The sequence below is a fragment of the Schistocerca piceifrons genome, chromosome 3, assembly GCF_021461385.2.
Source record: "Schistocerca piceifrons isolate TAMUIC-IGC-003096 chromosome 3, iqSchPice1.1, whole genome shotgun sequence".
NCBI lineage: Eukaryota > Metazoa > Arthropoda > Insecta > Orthoptera > Acrididae > Schistocerca > Schistocerca piceifrons.
The window spans coordinates 342,650,215-342,671,907 of NC_060140.1; the positions used below are offsets into that span (position 1 = coordinate 342,650,215).

At 40.4% G+C, this 21,693-nt stretch overlaps 1 pseudogene; it reads left to right on the forward strand.

Moving 5' to 3' along the window:
• The first annotated feature begins 14,115 nt into the window (after window positions 1–14,115).
• On the forward strand, window positions 14,116–14,233 carry LOC124790535 (annotated as a pseudogene).
• The last annotated feature ends 7,460 nt before the right edge of the window (window positions 14,234–21,693 follow it).

The window sequence follows — 21,693 nt, forward strand, 5'->3', positions numbered from 1 at the left end:
CTTTTCTGTGGTAGAAGGATTAAACTGGGGCAATTCACCTGGTTTTCCTTTGTAAAGGAACATTTGAAAACTGAGTTAAGTATTTCAGCTTTTTCAGTTCCTGTCTCATTTGCTAGGGCCTGGACGTTAATTTTGGTGTCACTAACAGCCTTTACATTTGACCAGAAATGCTATGGTAGTCATTGAAGCGTGACACATTGCTCTCTTGACAGCCAAATGTGTTTCATTCAGCATCTGTCTCTATAGCCCTATTCTTCATTTTACACCTATTATGCAGTAATCTCTGTTTCTTTAGAAGTTTCTCTACAGTGAGTGTATACCATGAATATTCCCTCCCATTATGAACTGTTCTGCTGGGTACATAACTATTCATATTCAGTGCATGGTCAATTATTCTTTTAAACTTGAGCCAGAGTTTTTCTACATGCTCCTGCCCCCCCCCCCCCCCCCCCCCCAAGGCTCACAGTTCTTTTGTGAGTTCGTGCATGGCACACACATGGCCCCGAACTATTGCAGCCAATTCTTCCGTGGCTGCGTTTCCTTCACTCTGCTCTCCCTCCCTATCCTCGCTCCTTCCCCATTGCCCCCTCCTTCCCCTCTCTGTGTTCCGGTTTATATCCACCTAGTTTCCTGTGTAGCTTGCAATTTTTTCCTTCTCCCTTTTCTTTCATCCTTTTCAGAATTTAGGTCCCTGATTGAGGTTTGACCTCCACTTCAAAATTACCTGTCTTTAGTGTGAGCTACTTGAGGAAGAACTCCCTCCCTAGCATCTACAGTGTGGATTCCTCTCCCCCCTCCCTTCCCCGCTGTAACTCCTGCCACCCTGCTAGGTCACCAGCACGTGTAGCCAGTCCGTGCGTGGGTTGATTATGTACCCCTATGGCTGAGCCCCCGGACAACACAGGGATCACACTACTGATACCTGTTCCCTCCCCAAGTAGCCAAGGACTGGTTGCTTGTCTTGGAGCATCGGAACTCTTGGCAATGGCTGCCATGCCAGACAGCCCTTGCTGTGTGGCTGGGTGGCATCCATGGGGAGAGTGGATGGTATGCTTGGTGCATGAAGCATATCAAGCTACAAAAATCTGACCGTTCTCTAATGGCTGTCTTTTCGAATGGTGGAGGATCATTGAATGCTGCAACTTTCCATTCGCTGGCTACACCATGGGAGGAGGGCCAGGCTTTGGATGAAACATTTTCCCTGGTACCACGTCTGTACTAGGACGGATGGGGACAGATTCATCTTTTTTTTTTTTTTTTTTTTGGAAAATATCAAGGAGAAGTCTGGTGAAGTGGAGTCTCTTAGTAAGATGCAGTTGGGCTCCCTGTTGATCAAAGCTGCTTCTGCAACCCAATCCACAGCTCTTTGCGCTTGTGAACATCTTGGCAACGTTGCAGTGTCTACTACCCATCACCAGTCTCTGAATATGGCCCAAGGAGTGATTTTTCATAGGGACCTCATCCTGCAAACTGATGAGGGGCTAATCTGGAACAGCGTGGCGTTCATTTTCTTGGCGTGTGCAGGAGGGTCGGAAAGACAACTACACTGATACTGGTGCCTTCATTCTGGCCTTTGTGGGGGGATACCCTCCCAGAGAATGTCAAGATTATGTGCTACAGATGTGACATGAAGCCTTACGTCGCTCCACCTACGCGGTGCTTGCAATACGGGCTTATGTCTTCCCACTATATGGCAGACACTGTGTGGTGACTGGACACCCACTCAATGAGGGAAGCCCCTGTGTTCTACCACCTGTGTGTATCAATTTTGCTGACTGCCACTTCCCTTGCTCGCCGGATTGCCCAGCTTCCAAGAGAGAAAAGAAAATCCAAGAATACAATTCCCTGGATTACCTGTCTTATGCTGAGGCTCGCCAAAAGTATGAGGGACTCCATCCAGTGCCACTATCTTAAACTTTTGCCTCTGTTACTTCATTTCTTCTTCCTACCTCTTCCTTACCCCAGCCCCATCCCCCTCCCCATCCCCTGCAGTTCCCACAAGCTCCCATCCGGGAGCCGCTCCCCCTCCCTGGCTGAAGAAGTGCCACCCCCCCCCCCCCCCCTCTTTGGCACGTGCTGGTGATCGAGGTCACTCCCAGGACCCCTCTCCCCAGCGTCTCTCAGGCCGCAAAACTCCTACCACCACTCGGCCACAAGACACACCATTTGTGCACCCCTAGGTTGTCCACACTCTTTCGGTTCCAGATCTTGCAGATGTGTGTGCTCCCCCTGTGCCCTGCCCTTTTCCCCCTCTGAAAGAGAAGAAGAAGAAAGAAGTTCTAAGATAAGCACCCCCCCCCCCCCCCCCCCCCTTGCAAATACTCCCGGAGCTGCGATCTTGCCCCTTGCAACCTGAGTCTGACGTCTTATTTAAGGATGTCACCCCAACCTTGTTGGTGAGGACTACTGACCAAGTGACATGACCTCCTCTTGGTTTCTTTACATTTAACCTGGACTCTCGCCACATGCTCATCCAGCGGAGTTGCAGTGAAGACTATCATCACCCACCATAAATACAACACCTTGTCTTCTCCTATTCTCCCCTTGTTAATCAAGGAAGACATTTCTGTAACACATTTCGTGGTTATTGGGCATTCTGTCGGAACCGTGTCGGCTCTGGGGTAGCATCTGGTAGGGTCTGCAGTTTGGTTGACTCTGATATCATTAGTGTGTGGATCCCCCTACGTACCAATGTGGAAGCAATAGTGGTTTGAATGCAAATGACTCCAGCAATCACTGTTTGCAATGTCTACCCCTCTCCAGGTAGGCCACTTCCTTATGTTGAACTGTCTACCTTAATCCAGCAACTCCCACCCTGTTTTACCTCCTTGGGGACTTCAATGTCCACAAGCCACTGTGGGGAAGTGCCACTTCGATAGGTAGGGATCTCCTAATTGACCAACTTATTTACGGACCTCAATTTGTGTCTCCTCAATGATGGTTTCTGTACTCACTTCAGTGCTTGTCATGGTACCTTTACTGCTATCAATCTCACGATCTCCTCCCATGCCCTTGTGATTTCCCTACATTGGTCATCCCATGATGACTTCTGTGACAGTGACGATTTTCCAGTGATTCTATCTTTCTCCTGCTGCCGCCAGGCAGACAGGCCCCCACATTGGGCATTCTGCAATGCCAGTTGGCCTTTATATATGTCTGTTGTGTGATTTGACACCTCCCTCTCGAATTCATTGATGGTGTCATGCAAGGCATCTCTGCCAGTATTCTTAATGCAGCTGGCACTGCTGTCCCCCGTATCCACAGATCCCCCTCATTGTCGAACGTTACTGTGGTGGACCAAGGTTGTTGCAGTCACTGTCCAGGACTGCCGACAGATGTTGCAGTGGTTTAAGGAACACTCTTCACAGACCAACCTCCTCGCTTTTAAGCATCTCCATGCCAAGGATCATTACCTTATTAATCAGTGTAAAAAGGAATGCTAGGAGTGCTATGTTTCCTCCCTGGGAATGTATACTTCTTCATCGCAGCTTTGGTCCAAGCTCTGTAGCCTTCTGGGCCATCGACGACAGTCAGCTATCAAGGGTGTTAACCCCCAAGCTGGTCTGTGTACTAATCCATTGGTCCTCACAGAACACATTATGACACACTTTGTGACGCCATTGGCATCCTCTCTCAATCCTGGTACCATTCTCCAACAGAATGCAGAGTTGAACAGACCCCCGTCTATTTCGTCTCACACCATACTGAGCCCTATAATGAACCCTTCACTGAATAGGAATTCTTGCAGGCTCTTATCTCTTCACGAGACGTGGCCCCAGACCCAGATTCCATCCACAACCAGATCATCCAACACTTGGATGTACCCCAGAGGCATCATCTGTTCAGGATCTTCAACCGCATTTGCCTCACGGGTGCTTTCGCATCACCATGTAGAGACAGTATAGTTATTCCCGTCCTTAAGCCCGGGAAGAAACCATTGTCTCTCGGCAGCTACTGTCCAATTAGCCTGGCGGATGTACTTTGTAAACTGCTCGAGTGTGGCTTCTGGACAGGATGATCTCCAACTGACTACTCAAATTGGAAACAGCCATCCAACAGACTTTTACTCATTGCTGGCACCTTGTCGCGGTCTTCTTTGACCTACATAAGACATGGCTTGGCACCATCACATATTAATTACCCTCCATGACTGGTGCTTCCATGGTCCCCTTCAGATTTTTATCCGCGAGTTTTTTCCTCAGCAGCTCTTCTGGGTTCAAGTTGGCACTTCAAACTCAGCGCCCCTTGAATTCAGGAGTATGATATCCCACAGGGTTCTGTGTGAAGTGTCACACACTTCCACATTGCCATCAATGGGCTTGTGACTTCTGTTCGGCCTCTGGTTACCCCGGCATTATACATCGACGATTTTGCATCTGGTGCAGCTCCCACTCAGTAGCATCTGCCAAGTACTGGCTCGAAGGTGCCATCCCACAGGCCTCTGTGTGGGCCACCTCCCATGGCTTCCAGTTTTCTCCCTCCAAAATGTGGGTTATGCATTTTTGTCATTGACCCACAGCTCCTCAATGCTGTAGTACAGTCCCATTTCTTGAGTCTATTTTGATAAAAAAGCCGACATGGCTGCCCCGTACTCGCCACCTAAAGACTACATGCATGCGGAAGATTAATGCTCTCTGCCTCCCGGCCCACACATCTTGGGGTGCAGACCCTACCACTCTTCTCCATCTTTACCATGCTCTGGTCTTGTCCAGACTAGATTGTGGTAGTAAGGTTTATGGTTCAGCAGCTCCTATCACTTTGAAACTGTTTGATCCTGTATGCCATTGTGGGGTGCATCTGGCTATTGGTACTTTTCACACTAGTCCCATTGATAGTCTCCTCACAGAAGCAGGGATCCTCCCTCTACAAATGCGACAGAGCCAACTCCTGGTTTCTTACACAATTGCCATTCGCCAATTCTCTGACCATTCTGTGTACCCTGTGCTCTCTGCCAGCGAGGGATGTTTCCCTCCTGACACCTGCCCATGGGTGGGATTGCCAGTTAACATGCATCTCACTTCCCTCTGTTGGGATCTCCATCTCCATTCACTGGAATGCACCCTGTGACTTTCCTCCTATCCCCCCCCGCCGCCCGGACAGACGGTGCGTAGACCACAGATTAGGACCGATCTATTCAGGGTCCTAAGATCTGTCACCCCTATGATTTTCCGGTGTCTTGCATGTACCATCCTTGCAGAGTTCAAGGGTGCCGCCATCTTTTACAGTGGTTGTTCTAAGACAATTGATAAGGTGGGATACGCTTTCACATCTCCTACTGGCTTAGAACACCATTTATTGCTGGGATCATGTAGTGTGTTCACAGCAGAGCTTCTAGCCATTCACAGAGCCATTATTTCTCAGGCCTTCCTCCAGTGTTATAATTTGTTCCTACTCAATGAGCAGCCTGCAGGCAATCGACCGATGCTACTCTTGTCATCCTCTATAGTCTGCTGTCCATGACCTTTTCTCTGCCATTGGCCATACCATTTTCTCAGTTGTCTTTCTATGGGTCATTTGGGCATCCCAGGGAATGAACTGGCCGACCGTTTGGCTTGAGAAGCAGATACTTACCCGCCATTTACTTTCATGATCACAGATGCGGATCTACATCAAATCTCTCTTTGTTCTATACTGGAATGACATCTAGTGTGTCACTGCTTATAGTAATAAATTTCACACATGGAAGGAGTCTACTGCAGTTTGGGAATCTTCTTTCCAATCCTCTCAGGAGGAGTCCACTGTTTTATGCCATATACACATTGGTCATACCAGGCTCACCCATTGTTTCCTTCCACAAAACGACCCACTCCCACAATGTGGTTGTGGAGCCAGACTGACGGAATCCCACATATTGGTGGAATGTCCCCTTCTTTCGGTGCTTCATGCTAGGTATAGTCTTCTTGATTCCTTAAATTTAATATTAGCAGACAATTCATGGATGGTTGGACCGGTCCTCAGTTTCCTCTGTGAAAGAGGTTTTTATTTCCAGATGTAAGGTTTTACTTTATTCTTGGAGCAGGGGCAGGGTGGTTGTGGTTGGGACATCTTTTCCAGTCTTTGTGGTCTGGGACCCCCATGACCACTCCCCCATGGAAAGACCACCCCTTTTTTCCAGTTTTTTGATTTGGTCTCATCATTTATGCTTTTTACTGTGTGTGTTCCAATCTTCATTATTTTATAATTTGACTCCCCTGATGATCCATCCACTTTTAGTGGTCCCTCTTTCTTCTGTGGCTAACTTTGTAATGGAACTGATGACCTCGCCATTTGGTCCCTCCCATAACCCCTCCCAATTCATTAATCAATCAATCAATCAACATGCTCCTGCCCTGTGCTGAAAGTTTCAAGTTCGTCATCAAGATATGGCACTACTGTTTTTATTTATACAGGGTGAGTCACCTAACGTTACCGCTGGATATATTTCGTAAACCACATCAAATACTGACAAACCGACTCCACAGACCGAATGTGAGGAGAGGGGCTAGTGCAATTGTTTAATACAAACCATACAAAAATGCACGGAAGTATGTTTTTTAACACAAACCTACATTTTTTTAAATGGAACCACGTTAGTTTTGTTAGCACATCTGAACATATAAACAAATACGTAATCAGTGCCATTTGTTGCATTGTAAAATGTTAATTACATCCGGAGATATTGTAACCTAAAGCTGACACTTCAAACCTCCGACGTTCAGTTGCGTGTTGTAACAAACACAGGCCACGGTCGGCGAGCAGCATCTGCTGAGACATGTTTACGATGACGACTGTGTTTATGAGTGTGGCTGTGGTGCACTGTTGTGGTTTGGCCTAGCTGTCGCAGTGTCCACATGTAGCGCTTGCTGTTATTGTTATTCTGCATTCGTCTGCACACGCAGACCAACTGTAGTACACCGTGTCACCAGGCGTCTGTGATAGTGTAATGTTGTAGGAACTGTTCATGGTGTATTCGAACTCTGAAAAGGCGGAGATGATACTCATCTATGGCGAGTGTCGACGAAAGGCAAAGGTCCCGAGTTCGAGTCTCGGTCGGGCACACAGTTTTAATCTGCCAGGAAGTTTCATATCAGCGCACACTCCGCTGCAGAGTGAAAATCTCATTCTGGAAACATCCCCCAGGCTGTGGCTAAGCCATGTCTCCGCAATATCCTTTCTTTCAGGAGTGCTAGTTCTGCAAGGTTCGCAGGAGAGCTTCTGTAAAGTTTGGAAGGTAGGAGACGAGGTACTGGCAGAAGTAAAGCTGTGAGTACCGGGTGTGAGTCGTGCTTCGGTAGCTCAGTTGGTAGAGCACTTGCCCGCGAAAGGCAAAGGTCCCGAGTTCGAGTCTCGGTCGGGCACAAAGTTTTAATCTACCAGGAAGTTTCATATCAGCGCACACTCCGCTGCAGAGTGAAAATCTCATTCTAAAAAACTCTTGTGTGCGCCCCATACAGCCAGCTACCTAAGTAACAGCCTCTGATGTGTAGTGCACACATATTACCCATTTAGGATGGACCACAAGTCCAGGAAGTTGCAGCTTAGCTTATCACAGAAACTTCGAAGTCTCTGGTTCAGTCCTTCCCCTTGACTCAGAAGCAAAGGGCCACAGTTCTGTGGACAGTGCTGCAAATTTTGAGCTTCGTTGAAAATCCATGCGCATCGCTGGTTTTCTCAACCTTCTCTGCCAGTCCCTGAATAACCCAAGAATGATCTCGGAGCCGATGACAGGGATCATTTGTTCCAATGTGCGCCACAATCTGCAGTTGGTTGCATCCTGTTGCCTCAATGGCTGCTGGAATGACCTCTTCAACATGTACAATTTGACCCCAGGCATATACCCTGAGAGCTCCTGGTGTACTTTCCTGTCCCTTGTTGCCATTTCCCTAATGGATATAATCATTCGCTGTATGTTTAAACTGCCAACGGTTAATTGACCCCCTACCCTTTTGCGTTTCCCCAAAACAAGTGAAGCGAGTCCCATTGGCTCAGTTTCAGTGAAAGACAGCACCGCAAACTTGTTGGTGAGGGGGATTGGTACAACACCCTGAGTCCTCCCTGATCCCCATCTACCCTGCGCAGGACGACTAGATCTACCATTGACACGCCACTCGCAGTCAAGTGGATAAGTAATTACAGATTCTGTACATTCTGCAGAGGAGACAGGACCCATAGGAGAGAATAGTACTTGAGGTCCATTTAATACAGGTATCACAGGTACGCGAATCTTGAGAGGTCTTCAAATAAATCGATTCATAGCACCTGCCAATCATTTGACAGTAGTCGGGGAGATTTCCAGCTGCTTATGAACATCAACAAACTCATAGCATTCACAGTGGCATTGCAGTTCAGCTGGTGCAATGTATTACATTGCAGTGAAGAAATAACTTTAATTTAAGACCGCTGATGAACTTTTAATGTCTTGAGCCAAAAAGTTGCTGCTTCCCTATAAGAACCGAAGCAAATCCACAACACGAGATTTCTATTAAGGCAACACTAAATCCTGTAGTATCTATTACTAGATTCGTAAAAAGTTTTGATTTGAATCATTGTTGCTAACAAACTCGAAAACATAGTTAATTTACGATAAATGCAGAGAATATACAGGACTACACCTCTTTAAGGGAAAATTAGATGCAACACAATATGATAGTAAGAAAATCTGCTACAGTAACTAAAACACAAACGGCTGCTTGTAGATCCTCCAAAGGACAATGCTAGCTTCCGAAAATTCTCAGAAACGCACGTTTATTTGTGTTGATCTCCAATGAAGTTCAGGGGTGATGTGTTCTTTGGCAAAACTGTTAACCACAAACACTGATTAGCTAGGAAATAAATTACACATCCAGAACACTCGTACCGGTAACTTATGGAAATAGTTTTTTTAAGCGCCCGAAAATTCTCAAAATAATCTTTTCTCAAGTAATTGTACTATGAAATTGGAGAACGACTGTTTTGAACTACGATAGGCCTACTGTTCTCAAAGATTTTAAGAGTATAATTAAGTTTAAGCCTACAATTGACGATAATGGCAGGAGTTTATCACGGCACTCGTGAATGTTCGAAATATAACTTTATATCAAAATACAAATGGGTATTGATACAATCAATGAAAGATTACACAGCAACAACACAAAGAGTAAAATATGCAAATCTAAAAGTTTAAATTTGCACACGGACTGGTACAAGTGGTCTCACACAAAGGAAAATGCGTAAGTCGGCTTTTATATATAAATAAACTTGAGCACTGCATAGATTTTTCAGAACTGCTAAAATATGCAGCACCAACGACGCCTGTCTTCTGCCTGTTGCAGCTAACAATGAACTATGTACGTGGTGATGTATTTGCAAAGTGGTCACTTGAAAGGAGAAGCCGGCAGTAAAAAATCAACTAAGCCACTAATCTGTATATGATTCAAGAAACATATTATTGTAATAAGCATCCTGTGTGGCTATATGAAGAAACTTGTTACTTTATCTCATGCAGCTATGTCTTCAGTAAAATATGAATGATGCCCCCAACTAGTACTCATCCACTATACATCCTAATATTTGATGCCAGTGCAAGGCACAGAATACAGATTCACCACTTCTTCTTTCTGAAACATTTCTGCTTATGTAGGTAATTCACAAAGCCTCTGCCACCCTTCTCTATTATACCATCAATTAATTGTGGTTCTATCTTGTTTGTGTTTTTATGTAAATTATCTTTTCATAGTCTTCATGCGACACTACAGTAATACTATTTCTCTGTAGTATTGATGGAGCACCTTGTTACCCCTCTTAAAAATAGTGTAATAACTGCCTTTGTCATATCTCCAGAGGTCTACACTATCTTCATTATTCTATTCAGCCAATGGATTCTAGTAGGTCCTGCAGGCTTGACCGTTTCCACTGTGATGCTATCTTCTTTAGGAGATTTGTCATTTATAATACAGCTTTCTCTACCACCAACCTCTGCAGAGGTTCTCTTTCTATTTTTCATGGCCGTTTATACATTTTTTTCTATGTACATCAACGGTCCATGCTGAATTAAGGCAGGTTGGGGGGGAGGGGGGGGGGCAGGATGGGCAACATTTCATCCATTTCCGTGGGAGGACGGCCTTTGTAGTAAAATCACGTAGGCTACAGTCCAGTCACCTGACTGTCTACACATTAGCCATTTTCAGTGGGTACACGAGCTGGAACAGCCCAGTTTAGAACTTGTTATTATCTATTATCACTGTCTAAATTCTATATCAAACTTCAGCTGTCTAATAGAGCCAGTTAAAGATCTTCATTCTTAATATCTTGCGCAACTGCAAAATGGCACCAATGAAAAGTGTCCAGAATGCAAAAGAAAATAATTTCCGATACAGCAGGCATATGAGCTTATTAATGCGATCTAGATTACTGGAGAAGAACAAGATCAAGTGTTTCAAAGCTAGTGCAAAAAAAGAGAATTCAGTTGTAGCATTTCCAAAATATTTCTCGATCTGAATATTTACAGGCCAGTCAGAAAACTGGTTTTGCATTATTTCACTTAGGCAGTTGACACCTGACAGAATGCAGTATCAAAATACTCTACAATGCATTTTCAATAGCAGCATCAATGCAGGCTGTTCATGGCACAGAGTGTCAAAGTCAAGGTTTCTTCCTGGGAAAATACTGATGCTGACACTGATGGGGCAGAACTGTCGTTGTCTGTCAACATAAAAAAATTGACTTATTTTCGCTCCACATACAGATGTTATAGTAATTCATTTCATGCTTTTGAATCTTATTGGTCATTATTTACTTTGGTGTTTGTGACATTGCAGATGTTCCATGACAACTTTGATATTTTTTACATTGCCTGTTCTTCCACTAGAGGTCAGACATTTGAAAGTGAAACATTATTTAGATTTTACCATTACTCAGCAGGACTTGCACCTACACTTTGCGTAAATAAGAAGAAATAGATGTAATTTTCATTGAACAACCTTTTTGTAAGTGAAATACTCAGCTGTACTGGAGGGGAAAAGTATAATTGTTTCTGACATTATTTGCTATGCTGGAAGGCAATCATACCTGATAAGGTTAACAGGCTATGTAGTCCCTTATAAATATTTTTATGTATATTTTTCTGCTAGCAAATAAATGTCGATGTTTGGAAATGTAGTTACACTTTTCTGCAGTTTACCTTGCAGAATTGAAGAAAAACATTCCGTATGAATTTTGGTTTCGCTATTAACAAACTTTATCACCATTAGTTCCTTAATTCTGATACTATATTCTGGTTTTTGCACCATGGACAGTATCTCATAACCTCACTTTCACCATTTGTCACTGGGTAAGTAAACTGATATGTTGATGTTCCAACTAGTGTGAAAAATCCCTTTGACAGTGATGTCACCTGACATTGTTCCATTGATATCTGTACTCATACATTCCATTGTCATGCAAAAGAATAACTTGAGTTGCAACAGGAACCTTTAAACATGTGCAGTTTATGAAATCAGTATTTGTAGATAATGCAGATGCTTCTTGAATAAAGTTGACATTGTTTGCTCAGATATACTACTACTGATAAATGTTACATAAGAACAAAACAAGTGCTTCTTACTTGTAAACTGGTATTGAAATGCGCAAGAACATCTGTATCTCAATATAACGAAATACATTTTTAAATACTTCAGATATGCTTACTAGCATTTGTGTTCTCCCTTACTGTCATAGAAGCACATACTGAAAATGTGACAGTATATTATTTTCAACAGGTTATTAAATATTGTATTTTCGGCAAATACAGTAATGTACAACATGCACAAAATCTTTCTACGAGGTTTAACTTCTGATATCATTTGCAAGAACAAAATTGTGAGACACTGTATAAAACTCGGTTATGATGGAAATGATTATTCTGGTTATGTAAGCATCTTCTAATGAAGGATTTTGGTCTCCTGTTGATCTGACAATTCTTTGCTTCAGCCACTGTTATAATTCATAACATGTTTGTAATCTCAATGGGTTAAATAATGCTTGGCAGCAGTGAGTTTGGTGGCTTACGACTTTGACCTATTTATGGTTTTATCTGGGCCACCGATTCCAAAAATGCTTTCAGTTTTGCCTCATCAGCTCTAGTTTTTTAGATATAGCTTATTCATATTATACACCAGTCTAACCATACTGGTCTGCATCACTCGCATAACATTAAATACAGATAGCATTTGGATCATTCAAGAACTTCCTTTTTGCTAAGAAATTGTATCAATATACCCATTGTTATTTATTTATACATAAGCTGCATCTGGTTCATTAGTTTTCTTACAGTAGGTCACTGAATCCTCATTTCTGTTTTCTCCTCTGATGCACTGACATTGGGCATTCACACTGGATGCTCCAACAAAAGTCCATTTTCGCATTACTTTCAGTATGATCCTGTGAGAAGGATGCTAATTTTCGCATGATTTCACAATGCAGATGTTTCCATATTGCTTTAATTTCACATTAATGAAATTCTAAAATTAATAATTAGATGTCCAATTATTGTGGTTCTGAATTATTTAAATGAATGATAGATGTACACTTTACATTCAGTATTATTTTATTATAGTCCTGATTATGTTTACACAACACTTACATTACAGTATCATTGGCCATCCTACCTAATCTTATCTTCTGCACATGCTACAAAGGAGCTCCTTTTCATTAGTCATTTCTGGCCACTGAAATGAATTATATGTTAAAAAAATTCTGTGTCAGTGGATGAACAGGGAACCCAAATAGACATTAAGAGAGCATTTGTAAAGTACAGATGCATTAATTTCAGTGACTGAATCACAACTTTTTTCAGTTTGATTTAGCAGAGTGTCTTTAAAAGCAAAATACCCAGAAATAATACCAGACTATTTTAACTCTTTAAAGATAGGTAATTTTTGTCGTTTTTCACTTGCTGACGAAATGGTGGTATAGTTTGACTAAATTACATTAGGTGGACAAAATAAATCATTCAAAAGTCTAAATAACATGCTAGCATCACTTTGGGACATGTGCTTTTCAATTTTGTTTACAACTAAAATACAAACATTTAGCAAGAGGAGAGCTACTTCATGTTCTGATGAACCTCTAAATCTCTCAATAATCGTACCAACTAGTTTAGCAACATGGCCAGAAGCAATTACAATCATCCTCTCCTTCAGTTCTATTATTTTTGAAACCAGCAGATGGGAATAGAGACAGACTCTTCTAATTCCAAACAACGTCTGCAATGATCCTACAGCTTTCAAAATCAAATTTTGATTGGAATTTGCCACATGGCAAAACTGGGCAACCATTTCACCATGGGGACAGATTTTAGTGTCAATTGTTTGAAAAATGAGTGGAGGATATCTGAATTTGTATGCATGTAACAGGGGGCTTTAAACCAACATCCCCATTTATTCTAGACAGTTTCGAGTTACAATGAAATTGAAATATCTGGGAAGTTTTCCATAGGTATGAATGGAACAAGTGTTTGATTTTGTCTGAAATACAAAAACAATTCTTTGTTTTCAACACAATGGCATTAAGCTCTTTGGCACTTTCAAATTCTTTCGCAAGATATCATCAAATAAGGTGAATTTATGATCCCTGAAAATGATGTGAATAAAATGTTCTCCCATAATTCCCTCTCGTAGTTCACAACATTTTAACATATACAAGACAGAATCAAGTTATTACGTACTTTTACATTCTAATGGTTGATTTCAAAAGCCTGCAAAGCATGCAAGATTGCTTGAGAATAGACATTCTAACAAAAGCATTTCCTGTTCAGCGCTGGATCTTGAGTTTTGATGAAGACTATGAACACACAGCAGCCTGTAGAGTTGTTAGTTTAGTGACAAATTAGAGCAAAGTGTGATTTCCCTTCTAAAGAATGTGTTACGCTTGTTTGTACACTTAGGTGACAAAAGTCATGGGACACCTCTTAACATAATGTTGGACCTCTTTTTGCCAGGTGTCATGCAGAAACTCAACAAGTCGTTGGTAACTCCTTGCAGAAATATTGAACCATGCTGCCTCTGTAGCCATCCGTAATTGCAAATGTGTTGCTGGTGCAGGATTTTGTACCTGAACTGACCTCTCCATTATGTCCCATATATGTTTGGTGGGATTTATGTCAACCTATCTGGCTGGCCAGGCAACGGCCTTGCCACGGTGGATACACTGGTTCCCATTAGATCACCGAAGTTAAGCACTGTCGGGCGTGGCTGGCACTTGGATGGGTGACCATCCGGGCCGCCATGTGCTGTTGCCATTTTTTGGGGTGCACTCAGCCTCGTGATGCCAATTGGGGAGCTACTCGATCGAACAGTAGCGGCTCCAGTCAAAGAAAACCTTCATAACGACTGGGAGAGCGATGTGCTGACCACACGCCCCTCCTATCTGCATCCTCAGCCGAGGATGACACGGCGGTCGGATGGTCCCGATGGGCCACTTGTGTCCTGAAGATGGAGCGCATCTCCTGGCTGGCCAAATCATTAGCTCGAATTTTCCAAAATGTTATGACATGGCACATGGTCATCCCTTAAAATTCAGTTACTACTTGGGAACATGAAGTCCATGAATAGATGCAAATGGTCTCCAAATAGCCAAACATAACAATTTCCAGTCAACGATCGGTCCATTTGGACCGAAGGATCCAGCCCATTCCATATAAACACAGCTTCTATAGTGCCTTGTTTACAGCTTGGGTCCATGGCATTGTGGGATCTGCATCACATCCAAACCCTACCATCAGCTCTTACCAACTAAAATTGGTCTCACTTGACCAGGATACAGTTTTCCAGTCATCTAGGTTCCAACTGATAAGGTCACAAGGCACTGCAAGCGATGTCGTGCTGTTAGCTAAGGCACTCGCGTCGGTCCTTTCCTGCCATACCCCATTAACGCCAGTTATTTCAAGCAGTATTGCTTGTCTGTTACCACTAACAGCTCTGCGAAAACGCTGATGCTCTCGGTCTTTATATAAGTGAAGACTGTTGGCCACTGCATTGTATGTGGTGAGAAATAATGCCTGAAATTTGACATTCTCGGCACATTATTGACACAGTGGATTTCAGAACATTAAATTCCGTAACACTTTCCGAAATGGAATGCTCCAATTACCAAGTCTCTTAAATCCTGTCATGCAGTCATAATCACGTTGGAAACCCTTTCACATGAATCATCTGTATATGTGTGTATCACTATCCTGTAACTTTCGTCACTTTAGTGTATTTCATTTGCACAGTGTGGGGTGTATTGTTTCCTTGGTCGATTGGCTGAGGGAAAGTCTGCAGATCCTAACCAACAGAACAAAGGAAAATCGTTATCAGAAGGTGTACAAATCTTAGTTTACTATCAGTGAGGTTTTTTTGATCGTACATACCTGGTACATACGTTTGAAGCCATTTCTGGACTGCAGGGTCCTCTACCTTCTCCAGCGAGATGTTTGCTGTGAGTAGCATTATAGTTGTTTTTCACATTTAGCTTTCTTTACTTTACTTAACTAACGAGGGTTCTATTGTTGCCTATTGTTTTACTGTTGAAATGTTTAATTTATATTCTAAATGTTCTGTATTTTTAAAAACAATGTTTCGATTTAGTATATTTCTCTTCCATTCGATACAAACATTACAAAATTTATGCATCAAAGTATTACTGACCAAATCGTATAAACTTTCACACGAAAACTGTTTATCTCTGCTGTGCATCATAAGAATTTTCGGACGACCCAACCTTCGCTCCTATTCACAAACTATAACTTGGCATTTGGCGAGCAGCTGTTGCGGCGAGTGAGGAGAGTAGAGACTGTGCTGCAGGGGAAGTGGGATGTGGAGAGAAACGAACTCCGCCTCCGTACCGTAAGTATCAGTGCAGGCAACAGAAATTTATGTTTGAACTTCCACCAGCTCCTGACAGTCGGATTCATTTTCTCAAATGAAGTAGGAGGCAACTGTGCTATGCGCCAGCGACCGCAAATCACAATGAAAATAGCGCAAAAAAAACACAAATAGTGACATTGCAGCTGCGGTGCGCTACCCAGTCGGCACAGAGTATCTATAAATCAATATGGCACGTTGTTTCCCGGCTGTTGCCGACTGCTACCGATTAGAACAATGGAGGCCACGTGCCTATAATAGTTGTAGATCCAACATAGTAGTGACTATGGTCACTTTATTTATTTTACCTGAACCACGACGCCGAACTACATCAATTCTTTGTTTAGTTAGTGATGCAGCCAGTAGATGTCATTAGCGATTTCCAAAAACATTAGCACTATAGCTTGAGGAGACAAGCTGAGGTGGGATTCCCAGCCACCCTGAAAACAACATTCCAGACGTTTCGTTTCGCAAGAAGCCTGGTGTCAATGTCTGCAATATTTGTGTCGAATCATTAGAAAATGCTTGGCCATCTCTAAACTCTTTAATTCATTGGCGTTGTGCCATGAAGAGATTTCACAGAATATTAGAGGTAACAGGTATTTTTGTTTGGTTGAGGAGTATTTGTTCTGTCTCTCCTTTCCCTTCATGCATAACTTGGAACAAAATTACAGGCTCGTTATTCTCTGCAAATTTCGCTGTAATATCGCGTTTATCAGGAAATAAGTAAATTTCGCTTTAAAATAACCTTAACACTTTAATTCGTGGAAATAAAATCATAATTTTCGTATTCGTAAAGACACTGCAAAATCTCTTCAATATATCTTCTGTCACGTTTAGCGTTAATGCGAAGAAATCATGCCTCTAGCCATCGTCCATGATATCGTTCTGCCACTGAACTTATTATCCGATGAAAATGCTCACCCTTTTCCCCCTTCATATCACCAAGACAACCTGGAATCGGTCCAGATGACTGTGCACATTGTATAATTTTATGCTCATGCTAAAACGAAGTGAATAAAAAGTAGTGAGCATGATCTCCAATAGTTCTTCTAGTTATTAATAGTTATACTTTCCAAGGAAATTCTGCCATGTAGAATGACGATCACATGGCGATCTCAGTGTGTTTCATTGAGTCCTGGAAATTTCTGGTCATTTATGAGCTGGCAGATTTGTGATCCATCAAATATACCTGCTTTTATTTTCTTCATACTGGAATATACAGCCAGCACATATTCCATTTCTGTTCAAAGCCTTGATTAACGCTTCATTAATCAAAATCTTATATAGAATTGTTGCAATACAATCTTGTTGCTGTCAACCAAATGTTCTGTGATGATCCGTGTTTTCTTCAAGAATCATATTTCCTCTAAGAGGACACTATCCTCTCACTCAGTGTTGGTCTTTAGCTCTAGAGCCCCACAGACATAAAAGAATGAGTATTTGGTGTAGCCCCCCTTATCCTAGAAGAAAATTCATCATCTTGAGATCTACACAGGTAAACTATTGTTGATTGTGGCATAACATCTTCTCCAGGCTGTGGCTGTTGCAACTTGATTTTCATGCATAGTAGCTGTTTGATTGACTGGGACTGACACATATTTGTCCCCATAACGCAGAAGAACACATCTTAGGTTGTGTTTGGAGCTATCTACAAATAGTAACCACCATTCACTTGGTGTGTATCTTCTTATGCACAGTTTCATTCCTTACGGTCTTTCCGCATTGGTGCAAAAATCAAATTCGTTTTCTGTTGTGAAGAATAGCTGGACATTTGTTTCTCTTTTGTGACAAAATGTGACTTTTGTTATTTGTAACAGACAGTGTTTGTCCGCCAGACTGGAAACTAACAATTCTGATTACTTTTTTGTAAAGCTTGGATTTCTAATGAGGTCATTCAGTTCCACTCAACTGAAGTCAGTTACAGCTATGAAGAACCTGCAAAGTCACTATTATTTTGCTCAGGATAGTTTTCAAGTATTTGTCTTTCCCTGATGACCAGACATCTCCTCTGAATCTGAAACCTTTTTACAGTTACTGAAATTGATACCCTTTAAATTCAATGAACAAAAGTAACAGTTGTCGCTATGGTTTATTTCTTCTCGCCATATCATTGGTGCCCCAAATTTCAAGCACTTCCATTTCCTATTTGTCCACTGTCACATGCACTCTGTGCATGTTTTACACACATGTGAGGTGCCCAGGCCTTATATTGGTCTCCCAGTTTTACTCTGAAATAGGCCAAATAAGTTCTTTTTTCATAAACTAAAGTATGGCTTTTTGTTGCTAACTGAATGATAGTTCCCACAGATGAAAAAACACATCTGTATTATTCACACATTTTCTTCATAATGATGCCATGTCAGTGCCTATAAAAAACAGAAATAAATCTCAGAATAGGTAAAGTATGTATGAAACAATAATGTGATGAGAGCTTATATGTATATAATCAGTTAGTATTATACAAATGATCAATTTACAAATTGTGGAGTAAAACCAAAGTAGTTATAAGAGCAACATAAAATGATACCATAAATATCTCATAAACTGGAGGTGCTATAACAACATGGATGGCATTTTTGGAGTCAGCAGAACTAAAATACTCAGAATCAGTTCAAAAATTTCGGACACTATGAAAAAAAATTTTGTCCCTTGTATAACGTGTGAACAGATCTAAAAACATTAATGCCAGAAATCTAAAGGAATATCCAGGCAGTTTTATCTCATAAACCTAATTCATGTACTAAATTTGAAGGATGAGGTGGAGCAGTTATATTTGATGATCTTTAGAGGAATCATCATAGTGCAATACATGATATAAGATTAATCACACTGTTGCTAATTAATCATATTTTAAACCTAAACACACCTAATATTTGAGAAACAAAATAAATGAAAATAATATAAATCATGACCATTTATTACAGAAAGTAAATCTATACAATCCCAAAAATTCACAGTTATTACATCGGCAATAACTATTCTTAGATGGGCAACAGACGAATAGGTAGTTAAAGAGTTTAAATGAACTTGATCACAACAAATAAATTTAACACTGTAAAAAACTGGTAAATCTAAAGAGAATCAGAAATAAATAAGCTTCAAACCCAAACAATAAATAATCTTAATTACACAAAAAAAACGTCATGTCTGTTTGGCTTCAATAAATTATTCTACCAGAAACTGGTGCCTCTACATGACCCCTAGCAAACTAGATACAGAACAAAAAATCAGGAATCTTAACTTTAATTGCTAAAATATAAAATAAGAACTAATGTAAAATAATAAATAAAACACAGTGTTTTAGCAAAATTGTAAACCTTGAATAAAAATATTAATGAAGGCAAAGTAGTGATCAAAGAAGTAAATATTAAATGAGCAGCAGCTTACAACCGTTCTGTTGGTATTCTCAACCTAAAATTCAATTTAAAGTAGAAACTAACTCTCCTCAAAAAACTAGAAACATACCAAATTTAATCTAAGAAATGAGCAATACAATATAATCATGAAAATTAAAACCAGAAAAATAAAAAAAAAACGGACTGCTAAGATTTATAAAGCGACCTCTATCAGTAATAGTTAAAAAAGAAAACTCTAGAAAATTAGACTAAAAGAAAAATAATAAGTACTAAAATAATATATAATTATAAATAATAAGTACTAAAATAATATATAATTATAAATAATTATAAATAATAAGTAATAAAATAATATATAATTATATTGAGATCAACATAAGATAAACATGAATTATAGAAACAAAACTAGATAGAAACATGAAAGAGTGTATCGTGAATCAGTCATAAAAATGATTCAATAAACAGAGATCAAGAAAATTGTTACAAATAAATAATTAAAAAACAAGACAATCCAAAAAATTAAAGAAATCATTACAATAAGAATGAAATTTAGAAACTAAAATAAAAAGACATAAAGCACCTACATAAAAAGACGAAATGTCATGTGGCTAGGGCCTCCTGTCAGGTAGACCAGACGCCTGGTGCAAGTCTTTTGAGTGTACAGCACTTCGGCACCTTGCCTGTTGATGGGGATAATATGATATAGCATCCATAAAAGCAGTAAAAGGTAACTGAATAACAGGGAAAAATAGTCATACCAAATCAATATGAAAAACAATAATTAATACAAACAAAGAGAGAACAACACATTTTTTCTTAAAATAATGTTCAATATACCTTTATGTTTTAAAGAAAAAAAGTAAACATCAGCAAAATAATGCAAACAAAATTTAAGATAGTTAGAAAAAATTTAAAAATTGTTAGAAAAGCATCAATCTTGTAACATAGAAATAAGGGTAGCCGCCACTTTTAAAATGTTTGGGGTAAATAAAGCACCTTCCCTTAGACACCAAAATCACAGTTGTAGTAAACTAATACCACATTCATTAAATCAAGCTGACCTATATCGATATTACATTTTAATTTTGTCACGACCTTCCTCAATGATTTAAGATTCTGATTACCATATATTCTATTTTTAAAATTTCTTAGTGGCATATTACGTTTTTTATATTACCTAAATTGAATCAAACGAAAAAATGCAACTTAATTTTATTACTATAATTTTTAAATTAAATAATAACAATACAATCAATTATGATAATGATAATAGTATTAATAATAAGAACTATTATTTTTTTAATTATTATTATTTATGTGTTTTCTAACACTATTAGCAGTAGTTAATATTACTGATATTAATGAAGGACCTAACTGTAATGTAAGATAATCTACATCTACATGGAAACTCTGCAAATCACATTTAATAATTGCCTGGCAGATGGTTCATCAAACCACCTTCACAATTCTCTATTATTCCACCTTGGATAGCGCGCGGAAAGAATGAACACTCATATCTTTCCCTACGAGCTCAGATTTCCTTTATTTTATCGTGGTGATCGTTCCTCCCTATGTATGTCGGTGTCAACAAAATATTTTCGCATTCAGAGGAGGAAGTTGGTGTTTGAAATTTCGTGAGAAGATTCCGTTGCAACGAAAAACGCCTTTCTTTTAACGATTTCCAGCCCAAATCCTGTATCATTTCTATGACACTCTTTCCCATATTTCGCGATAATACAAAATGTGCTGCCTTTCTTTGAACTTTTTAGATGTACTCCATCAGTCGTATTTGGTAAGGATCCCACACCGTACAGCAGTATTTAAAAGAGGATGGACAAGCATAGTGTGGGCAGTCTCCTTAGAAGGTCTGTTGCGTTTTCTAAGTGTCCTGCCAATAAAACACAGTCTCTGGTTAGCCTTCCCCACAACATTTTCTATGTGTTCCTTCCAACTTAAGTTGTTCGTAATTGTAATACCTAGGTATTTAGTTGAATTTACAGCTTTTAGATTAGACTGATTTATCGTGTAACCAAAGTTTAACGAGTTCCTTTTGGAACTCATGTGGATGACCTCACACTATTCTTTATTCAGGGTCAACTGCCACTTTTCGCACAATTCAGATATGTTTTTCTAAATCGTTTTGCAGTTTGTTTTGATCTTCTGATGAATTCACTAGTCAGAAAGCATCGTCCGCGAACAACTGAAGACAGCTGCTCAGATTGTCTTCCAAATCGTTTATATAGATAAGGAGCAGGAAAGGGCCTATGACACTACCTTGGGGAACCAAACAAAACACTTCTGTTTTACTCAATGACCTTCTGTCAGTTACTGCGAACTGTGACCTCTCTGACAGGAGATCACAAATACAGTCACATAACTGAGACGATATTCCATAAGCACACAATTTCAATACGAGTCGTTTGTGTGGTACATTGTCAAATGCCGGAAATCCAGAAATATGGAATCGATCGGAAATCCCTTGTCAATAGCACTCA